This window comes from Corvus moneduloides, chromosome 2, assembly GCF_009650955.1.
Source record: "Corvus moneduloides isolate bCorMon1 chromosome 2, bCorMon1.pri, whole genome shotgun sequence".
NCBI classification, from domain to species: domain Eukaryota; kingdom Metazoa; phylum Chordata; class Aves; order Passeriformes; family Corvidae; genus Corvus; species Corvus moneduloides.
Genome location: NC_045477.1, coordinates 1114050 through 1138176, shown reverse-complemented (window position 1 = coordinate 1138176; position 24127 = coordinate 1114050). Strand labels below are relative to the sequence as shown.

The 24127-nt window shown below is 45.4% G+C and overlaps 1 protein-coding gene across 3 annotated transcripts in view; it reads right to left on the bottom strand.

The window, feature by feature from the left end:
• FAM168A (family with sequence similarity 168 member A) overlaps nt 1-24127 on the bottom strand; it is a 131401-nt gene that overhangs the window by 102370 nt on the left and 4904 nt on the right. Inside the window, exon 1 of one of the 3 annotated variants that reach the window (XM_032095051.1) lies at nt 7748-7830. The exons of 1 other annotated variant lie outside the window; for it this stretch is intronic. The gene's annotated coding sequence lies outside the window, so the exon portion shown is untranslated. Of the gene's footprint in view, nt 1-2543; nt 2563-7747; nt 7831-24127 lie in introns of those variants that run through there. One more of the 3 variants, XM_032095054.1, reaches the window with a different exon arrangement.

Genomic DNA, 24127 nt, shown 5'->3' with positions numbered 1-24127 from the left:
GAACAACAGCAAAGAGCAAGGGAATGATCAGGAAAAGCCTGTCAGGAGTGATGCTGAAAAAGGATCACTGTTATGAGAACCGAGATCACCAGATGACTGCCAAGACAAGGAGTTATTGGGAATAAATCACCTCAGAGCAACATAATCAATGTCTGTCTCTTCTCACAACACTGACGACATGGTCCCTCTGCCACCATGGCAACCTGCAAAGCTTTAGAGCAAAACCTCTGGGACAACAAATCTCAGATAACACTGACTGTGTAGAGCATATCCAGAAGAAATTGGACACACTGCAATCTTGCACTGGATAATGGGAAGAAAATATTAATGACCCCCAAATTTTGACTGCAAGCCTAGAACAGCATGAACCAAGAGCAACACACAGAAGTGTCCACGAACACCAGTGATTCCTAAGCATCACCACGTGCCCACCTGTGCATCGGGATCAGAAGTGCTTCCACTGGACATCGGCCACAATTCCCCAAGCATGGACAAACACCTCATCCCACTCCACGGGTCAGCTCCTCCCCACTGCCTTCCTCAGCATCCTCGGGTCGTCACCACCACCAGACTGACAGGGCCTTGCATGTCACGTTCTGTCACATGTCATCAAATTGCTTTCACTGTACTTTTAATATGATTATCACCATGGGTCCTGCTGCAGGTTTGGGTTTTTTTCCCAAAGGAAAACAAGTTCTCTGCAGTCACTTGGAGACACTGAGAGAAATGAATTGTTGGTCTCCTGAGTATAAATCATTGTCCTTGTCACGATCATGACCACTGCTGTGTCAGAATGCACAAGAATTAGCTCTAGAAAGTGTCTGTACCGTAAATTTTAACACTGAAAAAAGCCTCAGATCCTTACAAACCTCTTTGCTCAGCTACAGTAAGGAAGAAGACACAGAGAAAAAACTTGTATGAGTAATAGGAGAGATGTTCAGTGCTACAGATAATGCAGGAAAATTTATCCTCCCCCCTTTTACACAGCCCAAAAATGAGTAATTATGTGCCAGGAGATATCATCTACTCCACAAATCAAGTCACTGAAACTACAGACTAAAAATTGTTTTTAAGAAAGTCAATTCATTAGCGATTACTGTGCAGACAGACATATGAGTGCTCTTGTGTACTTGCTGCATTAACAACCTCTCAAAAGCCACAGGAAAAGGAAAATCAATACTGTGTATTTTTTCTCACATCAATTTATCTACTGCTGAAAAAAAATCACTCACTTCTGTGTATGCCACACATGACATATCCCAGGTTTCCTCTGAGCAAGGAAAATAAAACAAGCTTTTGCTGGTTTCAACCAACCAAACCCTGCCTTGCTGGACTCAGATTTTGCTTTTGATAAAAGCTGAAATAAGACTTGAACAAACTCAGAGCAGTCTCAGGCAGCTTGGCACTGGTACACAGAGCCTTTTGTTACTGATCCTGTGGTGCTGGCGCAGGGCTGGAGCCCATTAGCAGTGAACGGTCCACTAAATATTTCATGATTCTGGATTTCAGACATTTCCCAGGACAGGTTCTATCACTACAGATCCTACAAACGGGCATGACAGTTGCTAAATAAAGGATATCATGCAGAGTAGCCTCTCCAAAGCACTCCCAGAGGCCCCACCCAGGAACCAATCTCTATATGTTTTACATATATATATATATATATATACATATATATATATATATCTCAAAGGTATGTCTTTTTTCTCTCTAATTACAAAACACAAATTTTCACTGCATAAAGCCTTTCAGACATCTACCTTCACAGGAATCAAAATAAATCCCAGGATGGCATTCCCTGTCGAGCAGACTAATCTTGTTTCCTTCGTTTTCTTTTTCCAGGTCACCAGTTTACTTCCCTCGGCCAGGGGCTCCCCACAGTCTCTGGGAGGGCATCTTAAAGAGCTCTGCAGCCGGAGCACTTCCCCATCGCTGAATCCTAAAATGTTTCTGCCAGATCCCAAACAGGGCAAAGTCCTCTCCAAAACGAGTGCTGCAGCTTTTATTCTCCAGGTTGGTCTGAGTCGCAAAGACACGGCCTTGCTGCTTCTCCACAGCCGGTGGAGCCGGGAATGCAAGGCCGCAAAGCCTGCCCAGGGATGGGAGCAGAGAACGTGGCCTTCACCAGCCATGGGCCAGCAGATGTTTGTACAAACCCACCCAAATCTGTAGGAAGCGGCCCTGCAGACAGGGATTGGGGATGCTGGTCAGCTGGAGCCAGCAGTCAGGGCAAACCACAGCCTGCGATGCACCAAAGAGCTGGGCAAGAGAGGATTGTCCCACTGGCCACTTTAGGCTGGACATTTGGGAGCATTTCTGTACCAAGAGGGTGGTCAAATGCTGGAAGTGGCTTCCTGCAGAGGTGGTCAATGCCTCAAGCCTGTCAGTGGCACGTGGACAATGCCCTTAAGAACATGCTGTGCATTTGGTCAGCCAGGGGGTCTGGATGATCCTCGCAGGTCCCTTCCAACTGAACGAGCCTGTTGGATTTTAAAGCAGGAGAGAAACCCCAAGGACTCAAGCTGATAAGCTCAATATCTCACCTGTGCTCAGGCACTGACTGTGACACTGAGATGCTGGTCCTCCTCCCCAGAGACACTTCCATGCCCACTTGGCTCCCACAGCACTCTCCCAGCCAGCCGGATAATCCTGCCCGGAGCCAGGCTCCTTAAAGCAAAGCAGCTTTGTGGGCCGCGAGGAGCCACTCGCGCCTCAGACAAGCTTCCCGCCGGCCTTCACTCTCACGGCTGCCTTAAGCTCATCTAAGCTCCAAATAACATGGCCAAAAACGTTCCCTAAGCCTTAGTGATCCACAAATGGCCATGGCAGCACAAGGAGAGGTGGGAACAGAGCAGAAGACATCCCCTGGTGGGCGCCTACCGAGTGACACAGAGCAGGCCGCTCCCTCAGACAGGGAACTACGGCAGCCTGCTTTTGCCATAATTTTTACTCTCTACCGTGCTATCAGAGCTCACACACCAGCGAGGCACCCACGTCTCCACCCCTCCTGCTCCCATGCTTTCTAAGACCCCCTCTCCCTCCTCTGCCCTGCAGTCAGTGCCTGCATCCATGTGGTCAAAAAGGAATCACTGAGCTCCAAAGTCAAATGTCCCCATCCACCAAACACCAAAACCTGGAGCAAAACTTGGGTTTTAATTGAAATTTGGCTGAAGTTGACCCCTGCACTCACAACCTGTGAGGAAGCAGCCGATGAGCAGATGTCACTGCTGGATAAGCCTTGTTTCTTTAGGAAGCTAAAAATGGAACCAGCCATCACCACCATCATCTATGTTTAGGCCCAATATTCTAAACAATTCCTCTATTTGCAGTTCTATTTTTTTTTCCCCTCTCCTGAAGCTATCTCTGGCAGAAGAATTAAACAGCTGCCACTGAGAGCAGGAATTGAGTTAAAAGCTGAAGAAATGCAGCGCTGGTAGCAGAGGTGACGCACCAGCTGGATGCATTCCAGGTCACTGCAGCCTGGCAGGCTCTCCAAGAGGACATCCCAGCGGATCTCGGCGGCACAGTTGGATTTTTCTCCCACGTATGCAAACGCTGTAACTCCTATGGAGCCAATCATTTCATGCTGAAAGCCCTGCAATTCATTTTTTAAATGGTTTGCCAATCAGGTTATTATGTTCAAGCTAAGGGAGAAAAAAACCCTACAGAAAGACTTTTCATGGGGAAAGCATTCCGCTTGGGATTTTACTTGTCTTCCTGTGCCAAATTGGCAGGAGAGCTGTATAATTACAGCGCTTTTGCAAACAAAATTAATGTACAGCAAGTCTGTACACGGCCACCCTCCCATCCATGGATTTTATGGAGAACAGAGCAAAAGGATGCCAGTTTTATTTCACAGTGAAACCACTCTTCCACAACAGTATTTTTAAGTAAAATCCCTGTGTGTTGCCAGGGACTGTAGTCCCCTCTTCCATTTTAAAAGGCAGACAAACTTCACAATGCAAGAGCCACAGAGAACAGGGACAGTATCCCTCAGAACTGTGCTCCCACACAGGGATCAGGATGCAGGATGCCCAGGAGTGGCATCAACACGTGAGATGTGGCTATAGAGACAGAAGAAGGGCTATTACGGATGTTGTTAAGCATAAAGCCGTCTTTTCTTATCTGTCTGACCAGAAGACCCTATTTTTTAGACTAAAATATAACCAAATGCATGTATCAAAACCCAATTCTCAAAAAAGGCTGCTTTATTATATATTATAGGTTTATTTCCCTTTAATATAGCAGCATATCAGTCCCATTAAGATCCACAATCAGCTTCCAAGAATCCTCGCTGCTGTCACAAATGTTCATTCTGTGGATCCTAATTTCTCTTTGTTTTCCCTGTCACATTTGATGTATCTCCCGTTCATGAATTATAGACTTGCCTGATTTCTCTAGCGTCACCCAGGAGTCTGCAGTAATTCAGGAACCCAGCAGAGGCTTGAGAGGTCCAAACCCTGGGTGCTGAGACTCCTTTAGGATGAGAACAGACTAAGGCACCTAATTCCCCCCTGATTGAGCTGGCCACATTCCTTTCCCTTATTTTCCCTCCAAAATTCCACTCCTAGCAATTCACTCTTGATGAAGAGATGAAGATGACACACGGGTATGGTCCCAGACCTGCTGGCATAGGATCCATAGGATACCTCACAGTGCATGCTCCAAAGCCATGCCAAACCATTTTACTCCATCAAACCACTGCTCCTGAAAGCTGAGCAGTGCAGGTGACACTCCTGAAGGACAGGGCCATCCAGAGGGACCTGCACAAGCTTGAGAAGCAGGACATTCATGGCAATCGTGAGTTTCAACAAGGCCAAGTGCTGCACTGGCTTGGGGTATAAGAACAAACTGGGAGAAGAAGTCATTGAGCACGGCCCTGTAGAGAAGGATTTGGGGGTGCTGAGGGATCAAAAGCTGGACAGGCCATGGCCACATGCACTTCCAGCCCCCAGATTGTGGCCTTTGAGCCTGGAGGAACCAACAATAAAGATGGAGAGACACTATTTACAAGGGCCTGGAGGGACAGACCAAGGGGGAATGGCTTCCCACTGCCAGAGGGCAGGATTAGGTGGGATATTGGGAAGGAATTGTTCCCTGGGAGGCTGGGGAGGCCCTGGCACCCTGAGGTTGCCCAGAGAAGCTGCAGCTGCCCCTGCATCCCTGGAAGTGTCCAAGGCCAGGTTGGACGGGGCTCGGAGCAACCTGAGATGGTGGAAGGTGTCCCTGCCCATAGCAGGGGGTGGCACTGGGTGGGCTTTAAGGTCTCTCTCAAACCAGACCATTCTGGGATTCTGGGACATGATTCTATGATTCCCTATTTCCCAGCAACATGAGACACATCCCCTTTTGCTCCAGAGTCCCAACCCAGATCTTTTTTTTTGGAAACAGAACAAGATCTGTCATTTCAGCAGCACCCCCACAACACTGGGATCATTGAAGAATTTACTCAGTGACCTTTCAGCTGCAGATAAGCACATACACTCCTTAAACATTAATTCATTCCAAGCCCTTCTTAATTTTAGCATTTTTTGGACACTTCAATGATACTGATACAACCGTAATTTAGAGCAACAAATGTCAAACATGTTCCAGTGCTTTCTTCAGCTTGTGAGAAGCTCAGCACGGCAATTAAACCACACGTGTGGAGTTAAACCAAGCTCCAGAGCTGCTGCACTGAGAGCTTCTCTCCAACTCTTCATGGCCCTTTACCATTGTAAGAGGCTTGGTTTTTATTGTTTGGGGGGGGCTTAAGCCATCTTATATATACTTCTCTGGCAGTTCTCGGGGGGGGGGGCAGTGGGAAACATCTTTTTAAGAGGATTTTAAATTATTTTAATCTGAAGAGCATTATAAACATTTCCCACTGTACAGCAAGAACAATCTGTTGCTGTTGGTACATTAACCCTGGCGAGCACTTGAAGGGCAGAAACACAATGGGGTGAAATTGTTACAGATGGCCTCAGGGTTATTCCAATACTTGAACAACTGGAATAACGGGGTGGAATTAAAAACATGGGCCCAAGTGTAGGAAACGCCTCACGATAAGATCACAGTGCCCAAAAAGAGGAACATAAAACTGTTGAAGAGGACACAGCTGTAGAAATTAAAAATGAGCCTTGTAAAAGCACAAGAAGTATTTTCTAGCCCAGATGGGAAAACCATCCATCCTTTTCCACTCAAAAAGAAAAGAATAACCAGCAGGAAGATGATCTTTCTTCCATTTGGACAAATAAAATTTCACAAGGTTACTGTAGAGAACAACCCAGAACTGGAAAAATGGAAGAGAGGAGAGATAATCTAATAGGCCTTTCTATCTAATTTTTATGATTCTTATGAAAAATGACCTGAATAAGTGAAGTTATTTGCCCTTGTCCTCTTTGTTCATATTGGATTTAGTCATAAGGGAAATCCTGCCAAGGATAGTATGTTTTACTCAATTTACTACCCTTTGTGATTGCTCTATAAAATATTGGATACATGATAGGAAAGGTTAGGGAGGTTTGGGGCGGGGGTTTTTTGCAACGGAAAAAGAAGGAACACATTGAGCACTTGCTGGCAATAAAAATAAAGACAACAAGAACTGATGGAATTTTCTGAGGAGAATGTTTATCTATCAGTCCATGTTCAAAGGATTGTATTTAACCCGAATATGGTATAACTTTAAAAAAAAAGCAATTGAGTATTAAACAAACAGGCTCTTGCAACATTTCAGTTCCAAGTAGGTCACAAGTAACACTGGAGTCAGAAGCTCCATCTCTCTGCTGCACAGACTCTGTAATTGCCAGAAGCTGAGGTTTCCTTTGAATTCCCAGTATTTATTACCCTGCTACTTTTGGACTCTCGCTGTTTATCATATGGTTACACTGCTCCTGCTATTGCAGCACAAGGCAAGAAACCAGAACCTGTTCTTCCAGCCTCTGCATTTGTTGTCGCTGACTGATCCTACACTGAGCTGTGAGTCCCCTTTGCCGACTCCTTCCGTGGAATCCATCCCCAGCCCCAACATCTGTGCCGACAGAACCTGGGTCACGCACAGTGCAGCCTGTGAGCCATAAATAACACAGAGAACTCTGGCAAAGCCCAGGTGCAGCTGGTCACGAGCACCACCAACCCGTTCTTGGGGACTCCAACACACTGAGGTTGTTTCCTTAAAGCTATAAAGGCCAACCATAATGATGCAGGATCTGTTAAATCCTGGGAACGTGTTCCCTGTGCACCCCACTCCACATCCAAGCTGTGTTGTAAGATTCCAGGGAGACGTTTGGGCATTTCTCTCTTACCATTCAATCCTAGCCCAAAAACAAGAGCCTGGGAACTTGCAGCTGTGCCATATTGTAATAAGTGGTGTCAAAAATTCCAAGCAAATGAGTACCACATGTCTGGGAAGCAGACCCTTTTCCTGGGCTGACCTTGGAGGCTGAAGGGCTGCCCCTTTCCTGACAAAAGGATTGCAGGAAGAAAAACATCCCAAGTGCCGCCATGTAACCGCATGGGTGAGATCCTGCAGCCCTTTGCCACAGAGAGCACGAATTGAGTGTTCGGGATGAGAGCGGATCCCATTTCTCAAGAGCTTCCCTAAAAGCTGAATGGACTCCCACAGAGTGGCTCTTAGTACCTCACAGACTTTGGTTTTTTATGGGGGATTCTCTAAATCACTGCTGCTATCACATCCCCCATGGATTTATTAAGGCTGTTCTTGGAATGCATACTGGGAGACAAAGGCAGAACAGAAGCCCTGACTCACCTTGTGGAGGCTGGATTTTTTGCTGCCATTGGAAAGATGGACATGCTCCTCTCCAGCTGTGTCAGACATGAGCATCAGAAGGCCTGGAAATTATACATGTTACTCCTTAACCTCTTTCACAGCAAGGTCCTCCTGACCCTTTACTTGGGATTAAATTACACACATTTACAAAAACTAATTGTCTACAACGTATTCCAATTACAAGGCTAATTATACTTATCTAGCTGTTGCCTGACCGACTTGGTCTGGAATCAAACCATGCTTTTTGCTTTATTCCATATTAAATTCGTCTGAAAGGCTTTCTGGAGTTCTGCAAGTTCAGAAATAGATAAAATAGAAGCATCTGAAGTCTGAGCAGATAAAAAGCCAGGCCAACACAGAAGAGCTTTCCAAGCGCGCATCAGAAGGATCCATCAGGATTTAATAAATCTTGGACTCAGTATCTTTACTTGAATATTAATTGTTTCCAAAAGACAAAAAAAACCTGCTCAATTCCAAGCTTCAGGAGGGTCTTTCATCTGACCAGAGGATTATGTCAGTCCCTCCCGATCTTGGAACATGTAAATCCATTTTACACTACTTTGCTTTTTGGAAACTCTGAACAAGTCTATCAAAACCTTGCAGTTACATATTAAGGCAATAATTACAATCAAACATTTGTGTCTAAATGGGTTTAAAGCAATATGGACCACTGTGCTCAAAGGACAGCAGTCAATGACTCCACATTCAGCTGGCAGCCAGAAACAAGGAAAACGGGGCTGATACTTGGGCTTGTCCAAAACAACCATCAATGACTTGAGTAATACCACAGGCTGATGCGAGGAGGAATCACGGGATGGTTTGGGTTGGGAGGGACCCTAAAGATTGTTAGAACTCCAACCTGGCCTTGGACACTTCCAGGGATCCAGGGGCAGCCACAGCTGCTCTGGGCATCCTGTGCCAGGGCCTCCCCACCCTCACAGGGAACAATTCCTTCCCAATATCCCATCCAACCCTGCCCTCTGGCAGTGGGAAGCCATTCCCTGTGTCCCGTCCCTCCATCCCTTGTCCCAAGTCCCTCTCCAGCACTCTTGGAGTCCCTTTGGGCAGTAGAAGGCTCTGGCTGGCCAGTCAAGAGAAGTCATTAATGCCCCAAACTGCACACAGCACAGGACTTAGGAAAACCAGGTGAGGAAGCCAGACTTCTCTGATCTGGCAAGGAGGAGATTAAGGACAATCTAAGCCCAGCCTGCAGCTCCCTAAACAGCAGCTACAAAGGTGACAGAGCACCGGCATTGTGAGCTCTGCAGGAGCCTCTTCTAAGGCAGCCCAGAGCATCTTGCCCACCGTGCTCAGGATCAGCCCGAGGATCAGATGAAGTCCAGGGAGGAAGGGATGCCATTCCCTCTTTGCCTGCTGCATGGACTATGCCCCAGTGAGCATCAGCTATGCCCCATCAGAGCAGCCTCAGCAATTAACACCCTCTTCTCACCCATCAGTTCCTTGTGACAGAGTTCATCCCACAAGGAATCACAGTGCGCATTTAGTTTTCGGCTCAGAATTTGCACCATCTAATTTACTCATAATTAGCATAGATGATCTAATATTCCCTTCTGATCTTAATTCCCACCAAACCCATCAAATTCAATCTCCCTTTTTGTACACAGACTACAAAAGCTCGAGTCATTGCAATTCCTAAGTGGTTCCACAGTGGTGTAAACAAGAGACTTAGACCCTTAAATTTCCAAAGAGCTTGAAGGCAGCATTGCATTAATGAACCTCCTGGAACAACCATGTGTCTGTGAAGAAGAATGTCAACCACTTGTATGGCAGCCTTTGAAGGTCTCTCCAAGGAGGAAACGAGCCATCAGCCCGGACAAATTCCCCAGCTGGGTTTTGATGGATCACAAGACAAACAGATCTGTACAAAGAGACGCTGAAATTGTTTTACAAGGCCTGGTACCCCTGACCTCGGCCCAATTCTGTCGTGCTCCGCTCACACAGCCTGCTAAAAACCTCGTCAGGTGGGTACACAGGGATTTGGCAATGCAAAATGTTTGTGACAAAATCCAAGCACCAAGAGAGCACTTCAATATCTGGGTAGAAGAAGGGAGAAAAAAGCAACATCTTTCATGTGGGCGATTTGATGTTTATCTTCCACGCCCTACAAGCTGAGACAGGTTCACACCTTATACTTGCTAAAACAATCCAAAAGAGGGACTTTGCACAAGGACTTTGCTGGAGGGACAGGACAGGGGAGAATGGCTTCCCACCGACAGAGGGTAGGGATAGATGGGATATTGGGAAGAAATTGTTCCCTGGAAGGGTGGGCAGGCCGTGGCACAGGGTGCCCAGAGCAGCTGTGGCTGCTCCTGGATCCCTGGAAGTGTCCAAGTCCAAGGCTGGACAGGGCTTGGAGCAACCTGGGCTAGTGGAAGGTGTCCCTGCCCACGGCAGGAGGTGGGAATGGATGGGTTTTAAGGTCCCTTCCAACCCAAACCATTCTGGGATTCTATGAAAACACCTGTCAGATCACTCCTGCTGTGACATCCCAGTCTGTTCTGGGAGAAGGCTGCTGCTTTTCTCAGGAATTCATCAAGTGGAAAGTAGTTCTATGAACACAAACACTTGTGCACCTCACGCTGCATTAATGTGGATTCCAGTTTCCAAGGGAAGTTTGACATTAGTTCCTAGCACACATCATCACTGAAATGTATCACTGTTTCCTACATAATAAAAAATTAAACAAAGACTCTCGAATTACTAATTAGATGCCATTGCTTAAATAAGTGTGCAGAGAAGCAGTGACCAAAATAAAGGAGTTCTAATTTTAATGGAAGGACAACAGTGTACAACTGATATTTGACCAAGCAGGGAGTAGAAATTTCTGTTAGGAGAACAAAAGCACAATTTAAAAAACAAAAAAAACAAGTTGACAAACAAATTTTTAAATCGGCAAGCTGGGATTCTTGACTTAAATACAATTAAAATCAGCAACAGATTTAAAAAATAGATTTTAAAACAGAAGTAGGTAAATGAAATAACCATTTCCTCTCCCAGCAGACAAAGCTCCAGGATCCCCTTTGCCAAAAAAATAGGAAGTTTTAAGAGAAATTGAGTATTTAAAAGAAATGACACCTATTGCAGCCCTTCCTCATATAAAATACAATAACAATCCAAAATACTGATTACAGAAAACAATAAAAGGAAGGCAAAAGCTACCTTAAATAGGATGGTAAATGGTAAAATCCAGCTCTCCCACCCTTCCCCACCAGGAATGCAGCCACATGCAGGCTGTGTCTGCACCCAGGAATACAAGAGGAAAAATTAAACCGGGTGTAACGACAACAAACAGAATGGAAATGGAATCCATTCAGATCCTCCCACTATCGAATTCCTTGGATGACGACTGTTGCAATGGGCGTAAGTTCAAAATACAAAAATCCAGAAGATTAAAGACGTCGGTTCACTGCCACTCTACCTTTGCTAGGGCTGTGTGAGGCACTCAGGGAGTTCAGAGCATGATAAAACCCAGCTTTTTCTTCAGTGCTCACCATTACTTTTGAGTGGCACCAGTGCCAAACCCCAGAGCTACAAGGGCTTCTGTGCCATATAACTAATCCCTGCAAAATTTTTATCCAAGAAGCCTGAAAACAGCCTTGCAAGGGAAATATCAATCATTCCTTTCCAGGGACATGGAAAACAAAAATCCAGACAAACTACAGATTTTGCCCCAAGTCACGCAAGAACTCAGCTCCTGTGTCATGCACAGTCCATGCTGAGTCCCTGCTTTTGTCTTTCCCTTGCCTTGATGGGAAATCTCTTGCCATCTCTTCCCCTTAAAACTAAAAAAATACCTTGGCACACTGCAAAAGAGTTCATTTCCAAGAGAGAAAAACATAAGTTTGCCTTTGACAACTGTTTTTTAGATTGAAATATCCTCTTGAACAAGAGAATTTTCCATACTGGAAAGGTGTGAAAAGCTCTCCAGCTTCTCCTTGCCAAGTTTTAATCAGTATAATCCAGGACTAACTTCCCAAGCATAGACAATGGGGAGGTTTTGGGTTTTCCCAGTCCCACATGGAGTTCTGCTGAGGGATGAATAAAACCGGTCAACTCTTGCTGCACTCTGTGGGCTCCAGCAGCTCCATCCATAATTCATGGTGTTGACATATCTACCTGCTGCTTGGGGAAGATGAGCACAGGCAAACATGACATGGGGAAGAGTTTTTTTCTTCTTACACTCTCATTTCCACTCTCCCAACAGAAAATAAAAAAAAAATGAAGAAGCTGAAGAAGCAGAGTAGGGATTAATCCCAGAAGAATAAATTTATTGCTTCCACGCAAGCCCCTGGCTGTCCAGGAGCACATGTACACTCACAGAAAGCAAGCCTTACATATTATATTTAAGAGTTAAACATGGCCATTTACCTTTGTAATAATCGGTTTGAAACTTCAGGGAAACAGGCATCCCTGTGAAATGGGATACATCCCTGGGAAACGTCAACAGCCAAGAGTGTTTAGATGGTTCAAAACTGAATGTTGTCAAACATGGAAAACTTCTGAAGTCTGGTAAGTGGGGAAAATTGACTATAGGAAAGTGTTTAATTTATACAATCCCAGAATGGTTTGGGTGGGAACGGACCTTAAAGATCACCCAGTTCCAACTCCTGCCATGGGCAGGGACACCTTCCACCAGGTCAGGTTGTCCCAAGCCCCCTCCAGCCTGGCCTTGGACACTGCCAGGGATCCAGGGGCAGCCACAGCTGCTCTGGGCACCCTGTGCCAGGGCCTCCCCACCTCATAGGGAGCAATTTCTTCCCAATATCCCATCTAATCCTGCCCTATGGCAGTGGGAAGCCATTCCCTGCGTCCTGTCCCTCCATGCCTTGTCCCCAGTCCCTCTGCAGCTCTCCTGGAGCCCCTTTAGGCCCTGCAAGGGGCTCTGAGCTCTCCCTGGAGCCTTCTCCTCTCCAGGTGAGCACCCCCAGCTCTCCCAGCCTGGCTCCAGAGCAGAGGGGCTCCAGCCCTGGAGCAGCTCCGGGGCCTCCTCTGGGCTCTCTCCAGCAGCTCCAGGTCCTTGGATGTGCTGCTGGCCCCAGGGCTGGGGCAGCTCTGCAGGTGGGGTCTCACCTGAGCAGGGCAGAGGGGCAGAATCCCCCCTCAGCCCAGGGCATGGGGGTTTCTGGGTGCCAGTGCATGTGGCCAGAGCAGGGCCAGCTTTTGATCCCCCAGCACCCCCAAATCCTTGTCCCCAAGGCTGCTCTCCAGCCGTTCCCTGCCCAGCCTGTGGTTGTGCTTCACGCTGTGTTAACTCCAGGAGGGCTCCCTCTCCCCCAAGCAAGTGCCGTGGCCATTAGCACACGATGACAAGCTGGGGTCACGCTGTGGAACACTCCAGCATGTGGAGTATCACGCATTTAGTTTGTATGCAATTAAGACCATTTCATTGTCTCATCAGGTTCCCTGCGATACCCAATTAAGTAATAACACAAGGAAAGTGCTCTTAATTAATGAGGAAAATGCTCTACAAGCTAGACACAGGTGTGTGTATCTGAAGTATGGCCTGAAACAGTTGAACAGATCATTTAATCTTTATTAAAAAAATCCCCACTCAAATTTGTATCTAATTACCTCAATAGCAGGATTCTTTCTGATTTCTTCCAAGGGGGTTAAATTTCTTTGCAATATTCAACAATCAAGTGGTTTACAAAAGACTCAAATTAAAACTGACACTTGGAGTGCAAGAGCGATCACAATTTACACATCGTTATTCTGGGGATGGTTTAAACCATCTTTCTCCTTGCAGTGTTTTTACAAAATCAGTCTCCTCTATTGATATTGAAGGAGCACATTCGTGTTTATTCTTATACCAGCTCTGCTATTTGGGTTGAGCTAAATGAAAGCCCATCCCCACTGTTAGATTAGTCAGGGCAACATCTTTTAAAGAAAGATACCGAAAAGGGCAGAATATCATCCTAAGTCTCGTCCTTACACGCTTCAGTGAACGGAACAGCAAAATTTAACTGCAAGAAATGACATTTCCATCAAGTGCAGCAGTTCTGTACCCCAATTTCTTCAGCTAAGTGAAGTGGACGTGTGTCCTTCAATGCATTAAACACACAGGGCCATTCTACAGAACTGTAGGGAAAGCTGTGTAGCCACTGGAGCTGGTATGGATAACTTGGATAACCTTTATCTCCCATTTCCCATTGCTTGGTTTCAGTGACATTCCAACCCGAATCAGTCGGAATTATTCGAGCCACAGTTTTCTACCTTTGTGTCTCACTTGTTCTGAATGTCACAGATTTCAGCCCTGGAACAGGTCTGACTCTTCTGAGACAAAGGACTCTTCCATTCCCCTACAACTTAACCAGGAGCTATTTCAGGATGTTGGAATGGAAATCACACACAGGAAAGTCACAAGGCCTTATCTGAGTATTTTTTTAATCCAAAAATGTGATTACCCTGGGTTCCAATCCAAGATATTCCATGAACTCTGAGCACTCCTGTGTCCATAAGCTCCCCTGCTCATTTCCAGCCTCGTCTTTCCCCTCCCTACCAGACCACCACATCTGGGTGCAACACTCAAACATTGGCAAAATTCTAAATTTCTTCCCCCAACTGAGAATCAAGCATGGAAACAAAGTCCTAAATTCTGATTTTAGGAGCAGGAATTGCAAGGAGCATTATTTGCAGGGAGTGAGGCACATAAAAATCTGCCCTTGCCTTTCTTCCCAGATCCTCAGGCACAGTCACCTTTCCCTAGGAGATCAGCCTTCCACCTGTTCAGCTCTTTTTTCCCCAGAGAGCAGAAGAAACCAGCTTTCTAGAAACTCAGATCTTACTCACAGCACAAGAAAAGTCCTTGATTTTTAAAAAATACTGTAAAAAAATTTCAAAGTACCTATCCAGGCTACAGCAGCCTGTCCAAAATCTTCTACAGCAGATCCCTATGGGGAAAGGTTGGTAAAGAGGACAGAGCTGTCAACCTGTACTTTCATAACCTCCCACCCTAGTTTTTCATCACAAGGTTCTTCCCTAAGCTCTGCATTTCTTACTTCAGCTGCTCATTTTCAGCTCTTGAAAGTTTCGGTACAAAGGAGCCACGGAGACAATTTTTTCTCTTTGATCAATCACATCCCACTGTTCAGAAAACAGGCTCCAAACCATTAATCTTGCTTATGTTATCCAAATGCTTGCTAGGATCTCATCTTTCCTATAATTTATTTAGCACTGAGTCCCTTGACAATACATCTGAGGTATTCTTAGATCACTTCAAACATCAGTCAGGCCAGGAGTTCTGATGGCGAGGCAGAACTGGCAGGGATGAGTTTTAGATGCAGACAAAGACTGATCAATGCACATGGCACTTTTTCTGGGAATGCAATGAATAGTGTCCAGCTGTCCCTCGGTGAAGTCTGGCTTCAAGGAGCACAAGGGATCACCTGGAGACAGCCAGGTACTACAATACATCACCTGGAGCCAGAGGATTTCAATAGAAGCTTTGTCTTGCTGCTCACAGGATTCTTGCTGCGTCGTTTTACCTGGTGCTGACACACACTTGAAACTCCATTTTATACAGTTCCCTTAGTTATTTTCCTAGGACACAGCAGCCAGAGGTGAACACTCGGGATGAGATCGATTTGGGGAGAAAGGAAGTCTACATATGGTTTGCATACAACAGCAGTTATAGCGGTGGTTGCACCACATGAGTCCCTCCCTCAACTGGTCCTGAGTGGAGACCCACCAGACACTACCCACCTCATCATCACATTCCCAACCAGCCCAGGTTTCCACAGGTATTTCACAGCTCTGAGAGATTCTCTCATATAATGAGGGAGCTGGGGAGAAAAGGAGGCTCAGGGGGAACCTTCTGGCTCTGCACAACTCCCTGACAGGAGAGCGGAGCCAGGTGGGGTCGGGCTCTGCTCCCAGGGAACAGGGACAGGACAAGATGAAACAGCCCCAAATTGTGCCAGGGGAGGTTTAGATTGGATATTGGGAAAATTCCTTCCAGAAAGGGCTGTTCAGCCGTGATACAGCTGCCCAGGGCAGTGTTGGAGTCCCCATCCTCAGAGGGATTTCAAAGCCGTGTGGATGCGGCACTTGGGGACGTGGGCCAATGGTGGCCTTGGCAGTGCTGGGGAACAGTTCGACTCCATGGTCTTGGAGGGCTTTTCCAACCTGAACAATTCCGTGATTCTATATAGGGGGATACATCTATCATATAAATATAAATATAAATCTTTTTAACCTTCACTCTCAGCAATCCAGTTCTATTCCCATATTCACCATGTGCTCTACAACATTTTCGGGCTTGTCTCCAGCTCCAGTTAATTTGAGCCGTATCCCAAACCCACCCTTCCCACAGTGCCATCCTCCACAGGAATTTTCAACCAGAACGAGGCGGTAATTTTACCGTGAGGGTTGGCCCACTAAATAAAATCAAATGCTTCAATCAGCAAACTCCATCACCCCCTCACACAACCCCTGTGCCACGGCCAGGGGTGAACGGCGCCTGGTGCCTTCCTGCAGCTCTTTCTGCCCGGGAAGAAAATACTGTTCGTATTTTCAGCCATTTAAATGTCACCCACAACCAACCTAATCCTTGACAAGAACATACCCTGCCCTGGTCTCTGTAGTTTTAAAGGAAAAGTGATCAATTTTAGATATAAGTGCTCTTTTCCTTGGATCATCCCTCCCAAAAGGCAGTTCACCTTTAAAGGGCTCCCCTTTTAAAACTCCAACTTCCTTGGATGTATGGGAGGGCACTCGGTGCCTGGAATTTTCTCTGGGATGCTCCTGCAGTCAGACTCTCCCTCTGATAAGCCAAGCAGACTTAGCTCTGTGTTTCTCTCTGTGTGTTTTTTCTAGTTCTCAGACTATTTTTGCGTTTCTTCCGTTCCCCTACAACTTAACCAGGAGCTATTTCAGGATGTTGAAATGGAAATCACACACAGGAAAGTCACAAGCACCAAATACAGAAATGAAATCTGTTCTCTTCTAAATATTTTCTTGCTCATACACCTAAAAATTTTTTTTTAAAAATTTTAATTGCCCTTTTTTTTGCTACAGCATCGCTGCTGGTGTTTACATCCACCTGCTCTGAAATCCCTTTGAGCACCACTGCTCATAAAGCAACTCCCTCCAGCTCTCTCAGAGCCCCTTCAGGCACTGGAAGGTGCCCTAAGATCTCCCTGGAACCTTCTCCTCTCCAGGCTCCCAAAAATCCTGTTGCATCCACTGTTAGTTCCTTGAAACCTTTCTAAAACCCATCTATCTGACCACAATAACCCCTTTTTAATATGATTAATATAATATTTATTTGCTAACATCCTGCCAATTTTCTCCATCAGAATATCACTTGGTACTTAAATGCTCCCCTGGATCCATCCCAGAGGTTCCAGCAGGGCACCAGGTCTGCAGGAAGGCAGGACCAGGGTGAGTTCTCAGTTCTGCTGCTCTGCTTTGAGCTACTTAATTGAAAACAGTAATTTAAGCACAGTCAACTCGATTTAATTTCATAGTGATGACAAAAACTGGCAACCGATTTAGGCATCATTAACTTAAAATTGGTATTAACTTGACTTTAAGTAGAAATTAGATCTGCTCTAGCAGGACTGAGTTCAAGCCTTTAAGCTCCCCTTTATTCATTGGGGTTTGGCTGTCTCTGGGTGCTCTTATATAAAACCATTTTTAAGAGATGTTTATTGTAGACAGGGCAGAATCCTGAATGGTAAATTGAAATCAATAACCTTTGAAAAATGGATTTTCACAACTTTCCTGATCTATGGATTTAAAGAGAGACAAGTTTTGAGAAACTAAATAACCCAAAGTGAAAATCCACATAAGAAAAACAACCATGTCTTTAACCTCTAATGATGGCTTCTCACCCATTCTGTAAAGACTGTATTCAGAAATAAATCTCAGATAATCTGGGATGATGGACATGAAACAAAATCTTTTCATTTTCCACTTTATTTTAGCATGTGAGAACAAAATTCTGAGGGTTTGCTAATAATGTGTATTACGGACACGCTGCCAAGGAGGAATAAATTATCCCTGTGTAGAAGAATCCCTCTAAGATGAAACACTGAAGGAACAGCAATTTTAATGGATCAGCTTGATTTTCCGGGCATTTTGGGAAACAAAAGCGGCTTTAAAAATAAGGTATCTACACACTTTTTTCTTCTGAAATTAGAGTGACACAGTTATCTTGAGAAAACTATTTTTAAAGGCTTCCAGCTCTCTAACTTCCCTGGGTTATCTGATAACACTCTGGCTTCACTTCCCAGTGTTAATTGGGTTTGTTCCTGCGCTCCTGTGTGCTGCCTACAAATACAAAAATGAACCAAATCAGGCAGAAACCATCAGGGTTAATTATAATCAGTACCAGCATCTCGAGTGCTATTTGTGGCAGCAGTGGATTTTTATTCACTCTCAGAGTATGAGCCACTCAGTAAAACAAACACAGAAGGGAACTCAGGAACTGTGTCCCCATGGATTCAGGTGCTTTTTGGGAAGGTTTAAAACACGCTCTCTGAATCCTCTGAGCAGAGTCTCTGTTTGCCCAATTTTTGTGGCTTTTTAACTGTATCCAGCTACCTGAAACGAATGTAAAATGCCTGGGGGTTTTATAACCTCTCATGCTGCTGATCCTTCCTACTGTTACCACTCTGGCAGGAAACACGACTCCCAGAAAACTGCTCCAATTAAAACAGATTTCCGCTCTCCGTACCAGGAATAGACTCTGGATACTCCCCAGAAACTTTAAAATGGATACTCCCATTAAATTATTTCGATATAAAAAGATTTGCAGACAGGACTGATATCCAACTAAGCATCTTCATGAGAACACAGCTTAAGCAAATTTAATATCTGGGGTTTTTTCCACTCCCTCTTTACTTAATGGCAACATCCCTAAAAGTACGACAGCTCCTGGTGTCTACCTTGAGGCAGGAAAAGAAACACTGCCCTGTTTTCTCCTCCCTCAGGCCAGCCTGTGTTCCTGGAACCCTGCCGGTATCTCCAGAGGGCAGGCGGAAACCAAAAGCCAAAAAATAAGGGATTGTTTTCCCCAGCGTTCTTCCCACTATATTTGGGTCAATAGAAACACCCACAGAAAGCAAGGAATATGAAAAAATGTGGAAAAAATCATAAAAAGGTAAAAATCATAGGAAAGTCAGGTAAAACCTAACCTAAACTGAAGACACAACTTCCTCCAGGAAGAAAACTCCATGATCCATAAGCCCCATGGCTTATCCTGATAGCCAGAAAATCCTGGTAACACCAAGAAAAACATATTCCAGAATCAATGCCCTCCCTGCCCCAGGAGGAAACTCTGCTGAGGTCCTTTCAGATTTAAAAACAAGATCATCAACGAAGTAAAGCCCAGCTAATCCTGACTGCCAGCACAGTCCTGGGGAGAGAGGTCTCACACAGAGAGAAGATTCAAACCAAGGTTTTCACAGATCAAAGGCAGCAGCCTGAACGGCAAGCCTGAGCAAGGGTGACACCAGAACAGTCCCCACAGCCCTGATGGCACATGAGAGACATTTCCATGTGGCAGGAATCAATTGGCTCTGAAACCTGTATAAAACTATATTTAAAGTTAAAGGGCACAATAAAGGAGCCCAGCCACAAAGAGTCCAAACCTTCCCATTCCCTCCTGTGGCAGAGAAGGGGGGAAGTTGTCACCATAGCATCTTCCAAAGTTTCATTTATCTATCTCAGCAAGTATAGACATTACCAACCCTTTTTGCCCTGTTCCAAATGGGAAACTGAGGCACTGCTCATGCAGTTTGGGAACTAGAGAGAAATTTGGGGCATGGAAAGGAGCAGATGCCAGTCTTCCACCGTTGGATCATGAGGCCATCGTTCATCCCTAGCAAACTACGAGCCACAACGTAAGAGGTTGTAGATTTGGGTTCTCTGGCAGAGAGATCTCTCCTGAATGAAAAGTTCAGCATGAGGCTGAAAATTCATCCCAAAAAAATCTCCACTGAGGACAATTCTGCTACGTGGAATTTGGTTAAAGCCAGCAACACTGGCCACAAACAGAGGAAAGAAAGCTTCCCAAGGGCTGAACACAAACACGGAACGTCAGGCTTTGTGTCAGGAGAAGGGGAAAAAACACAAACTGCAGGGAACAGGAGGGAATACGCACAGTCAAGTGCCAGGAGCGTCAGTGAAGAGCACCAGGAAAACAGGAGAAAGTCAAGGACATCCAGGGAAACACCCGTGGTGAAAGTCACACTAAACTCTGCGCGTGTGCTTAGTGCTGGCAGGAAAAAACGACCTTGGATTATGGAGAAAAATGGTTTCCTGCTGTTTTCTCCAGCCTGTATTCAGAAACACCAGCCTCTGCAAACATGCTTTGTGGATCAGCACCATGGTCTCCAAGAAATACCTGGCTGCCATGGATCTCCTCTTCCCACAGATGAGCACCAATATTGGCTGGTTGCTCTGGTCACAAGCAGTAACTGCGCCTGCTGGGAGCAGCGACGGCGTCAGCTGGAACCAAGCAGGTGAAAAAAGATTTCAGGGATCCGGGAAAAGAACTCCAAGGGAAAGTCTAAGTCAAGGTCTGGCAATCTTCACACGGTGCCATGCCAGGCTTTTCCTTCCCACTGGCTTGAGGGTGCCAAGAGAAGCTGAGGAGGAGCTGGTAGGAGCTGCCTCTCAAACCAGCAGGAATCTGCTTCCAAGCAAGACAGCGGCTTTTGCCGAGCCTGGAGCTCAGGGAGAGGCAGGAACTGCAAGCTGCAAATTCCCCTTGCAAACCAGCGCCTCAAAATGCCAATGCTGTTTGCTCCACACTGCATCCACAGGCTGTCAATCCCTGAGCTAAAAGATGCATCCGGTACCAGATACAAGAGAAGGCCCCAAAAGAATCATGGAACTGAACAAGGCTGCGTGACTGATGAGAAAATATTTGGATCTGAGTGATGGAGCAATACTGGAGGGAAGGGAGAGACCATGAATTGCAGAGCCAGCATCTTTCCAACTAATAAGACACCTTCCCAGATGAAACTGCTGATGCATCCAGGAAAGGCACAAGCTGAACACAGGAGAAGGACACTTAGAAGGGGAAATGAGGCACAAAGTCAGACAAGAGCTTTCATTAAAAAAATGAATTTTCTGTTGCTATATATGGATGTAGGGAGTCTGGACAATAAGCAGGAACAAATGAAATCCTGGCCAGCAGTAAGAAAAAAATGAGCACGTGACTGGACTTGAAAATCATTAATCCCATGGTGTTCAGATACGAAAGGAAGAGATGGCTGCAATGTATCCTGAAAAAAAAGGTGGGAAGGCTCACCTCTCTGACAGTTATCAACACTGCGGGAAAACTGAATTTCCAGGGCAGAAACTTGGTGTGTTTTAATGGGTGAAGCCAGGAGGAGGTTCTGGGAAGCACCAAGAGAGGTGAGTCCATACAGGGAAAAAACCCTTGGGAGGTTATGGAGGAGACAGGAGGGATGCAGAAACTCTCATGCAGCAAGTAATTACAAGAGATTAGTTTCCCAAAATCACAGGTGACAAATTGTAACACCAAGTAACTGATTTGGGCCTCGTTACAAGCAATAAAGCTGCAGAAATCACTGGACTGGAAGCCTTGACAGTGCAGAAAAAGAACAGGCTCATATTTAACTATATCTAAGTCTCGTAGTTCAATCAAGATTGCAAAATGTCTTGAGTTCAATAATTGATTTTAACCTGTACGATGTCTGTACTTTTTAGTTAGCATCTTAACAAAATATCAACATAATCACAGGCTCACAGAACCATTTGGGTTGGAAAAGACCTTTAAGATACCGAGTTCGACTGTAATGAAAATTGGCATCACTTGATTTGGCACAAATACAACGTAGCACAGGAAAAATGAAGGAATTTGCATATAGATGATCCACTCACCAAGTTTCAAAGTGCTTTTGGGATCAAAAAGGAAACAGCTCCAGAGTGAAGTTTGAAAAAGCTTCTGAGGCAAATCAGAGCTTGCACTCCCCTCACAATCAATGGGAAGACACCAGAAAGATTGTTTAACAATTTATATGAAAGCAATTACAGGATACAGCAAAAATGAAACAACATGGATGAGTCAAGACCAAAACAGCCTGGTGAAACCCAATAAAGACGAGTGCAAGAGCAGTGTACATTGTGCAGGTGGAGAATTCCCAGCTGGACTGATGGACAGGAGAAAACAACCCCGAGGGGATATCAGATCACAAGTAAAATGTCAACAATACAATGGAATTACCAAAAAAAAAAAAAAAAAGAAAGAAGGGAAAAAAAGGCACTTCAGATTGTTTTAAGAGTGCCATGTGGAAACCAGCATTATTTCGTTTTATACAATGCTGACAAGGCCTCGCAGTGCCAAGTCTGAGGAGGGAGAGAAGTAAACACACCAGAGCACAGAGGAAAGCTGAGGAAATAATAAAGAGATTTGGATACAAAATGATCCATAGGAACACATTAAAGGACCTTGCCAGCCTGGAGGAAAACAAACTGGAGGAGGATGTAACATGCTCCCATCAATGACAGCAGAAACAAGGGGATGTGTTATTCAAAGCAAAGTATCTTCATTTCTCAGAGATCACAAAATCCCAGGATGGCTTAGACTGTATGGGGCCTTAAAGATCATCCAATTCCACCCCCTGCCATGGGCAGGGACACCTTCCACTACCCCAGGCTGCTCCAAGCCCCATCCAGCCTGGCCTGGAACAATTCCAGGGATCCAAGGGCAGCCACAGCTGCTCTGGGCACCCTGTGCCAGGGCCTCACCACTCTCACAGCCAAGAATTGCTTCCTAATAGATCTAAGATATTGGAAAAGCTTTTAGCCAAATTGGTTAAGCACTCACTGCCAGCTTCCTGAGGAGGCTTGCACCTCCAAGACTGGAAGATTTTAAGGAAAAATTAGAAACACATTCATTAAGGCTGCTCTAGGGACACTTTAGCTTGCCTTGAGAAGGTGAATGGACTGGGAAGTCCCCCAAGGTCTCTACCAGCTCTGCATTCCAGTATGGAATGATGCCCCAGAAGCCCAGGATGTTTGAAAATCATCCTGGGAGTCCTCCAAGAGTCCTCCAATATTTCAGAGACCCCAAGGGCTCATTTGCAATATTTTTCAGAATGCAGGAGAAAATTTGGAAGACAAACATCTCCAACATGGCTACATCATGGGAGGGCAAAACACCAAGTAAACACCAATCAGTCTGCCAAACATAGGCTCTGGACAAAATAAGGGAAATCTGAATCAGACTCGATCTGGACTTAAAAAGAACAGGAGTGAAATTAATGACAGTCAAGTCAACATTATGGAAAATAGGCCTTGTCAAGCAAAGCTGACTTCATCCTCCGAGGAGATCCAAGGTAATAAAGGCAAATGCTGCAACGTGACAGGCAACCTTTTGAGGATGACGTCCCAATTAAAAAATTACCACTGTATGTGTCAACAAAGCAGCTGAGCAGATTCAGAGTTGGCCGACGGACAGATGACTAAAAGCAGCCACGCATGGAAAATCACCAGCAAAGTGAGCTGCAGTGGGGTTCTGCTGGGCTTCATCCAGAGCCCAGAACCATTCCAGAGGTCCACTGTAGACCTGGAATCTAGGGAACAAAACTGGAAAGCCAGAGCCCCACAAATGGAACCTGCCCAACACTTTCCAGGCGATGCTGTGAGTTTAACTGGACCACAATCAAAGGCCACTTGGTTGTGGAATTAAGAGTTCCCTCCAAAGGGAAAAGTTATTGGGTATCAAAGGACCTCTGCATTTAGACAAGAATTGGCTTTTGGAAGTAGTAGTTAGAAACCAATTGAAATTACACCTTGGACACTTCCAGGGATGAGGCAGCTACCACCTCCCTGGGCAATCAGCTGTGCCAGTGTTTTACCACCCATACTGTAAAAACTTGTTCCTTCTTTCCATGCACGGATCTGCCACGCTCGGTGGAGATGTCCCACACTTCCTGGAATCACCCAGGAACCCATCCTGTCCCTGGCATCTGCTCCAGCAGCAGCACGGCTTCCCTGGAAAGCAAAACCACGTGGGCGAGATGCTCCTGAGCTGTTCTGCCGTGTTTGCTTTTCCAAGGGCTCAAACAGAAAGACAGTCAAAAAATTCTTATACAAAGAAACATTTTCTTGAGCTCCTAAATCCATATTAGAAGACTCAGCTATCCAAGAAAGTTCAACAGCTGGGATTTGGACGCTACAGTAAAGAAAAAGAACCCAGTTCTCCATTTATGGCACTGCATTTTAAGGCCTGAAAACTTCTGTTGTGAATGTAAGTCAAGTCAAGAGCAAACTGGAAAATATGTGGAATGCCATCATTTTGTAAAAGCCATTAAAAGTCTCATTAAGTGACACCATACACAGAAAACCGAAGAAAATTAT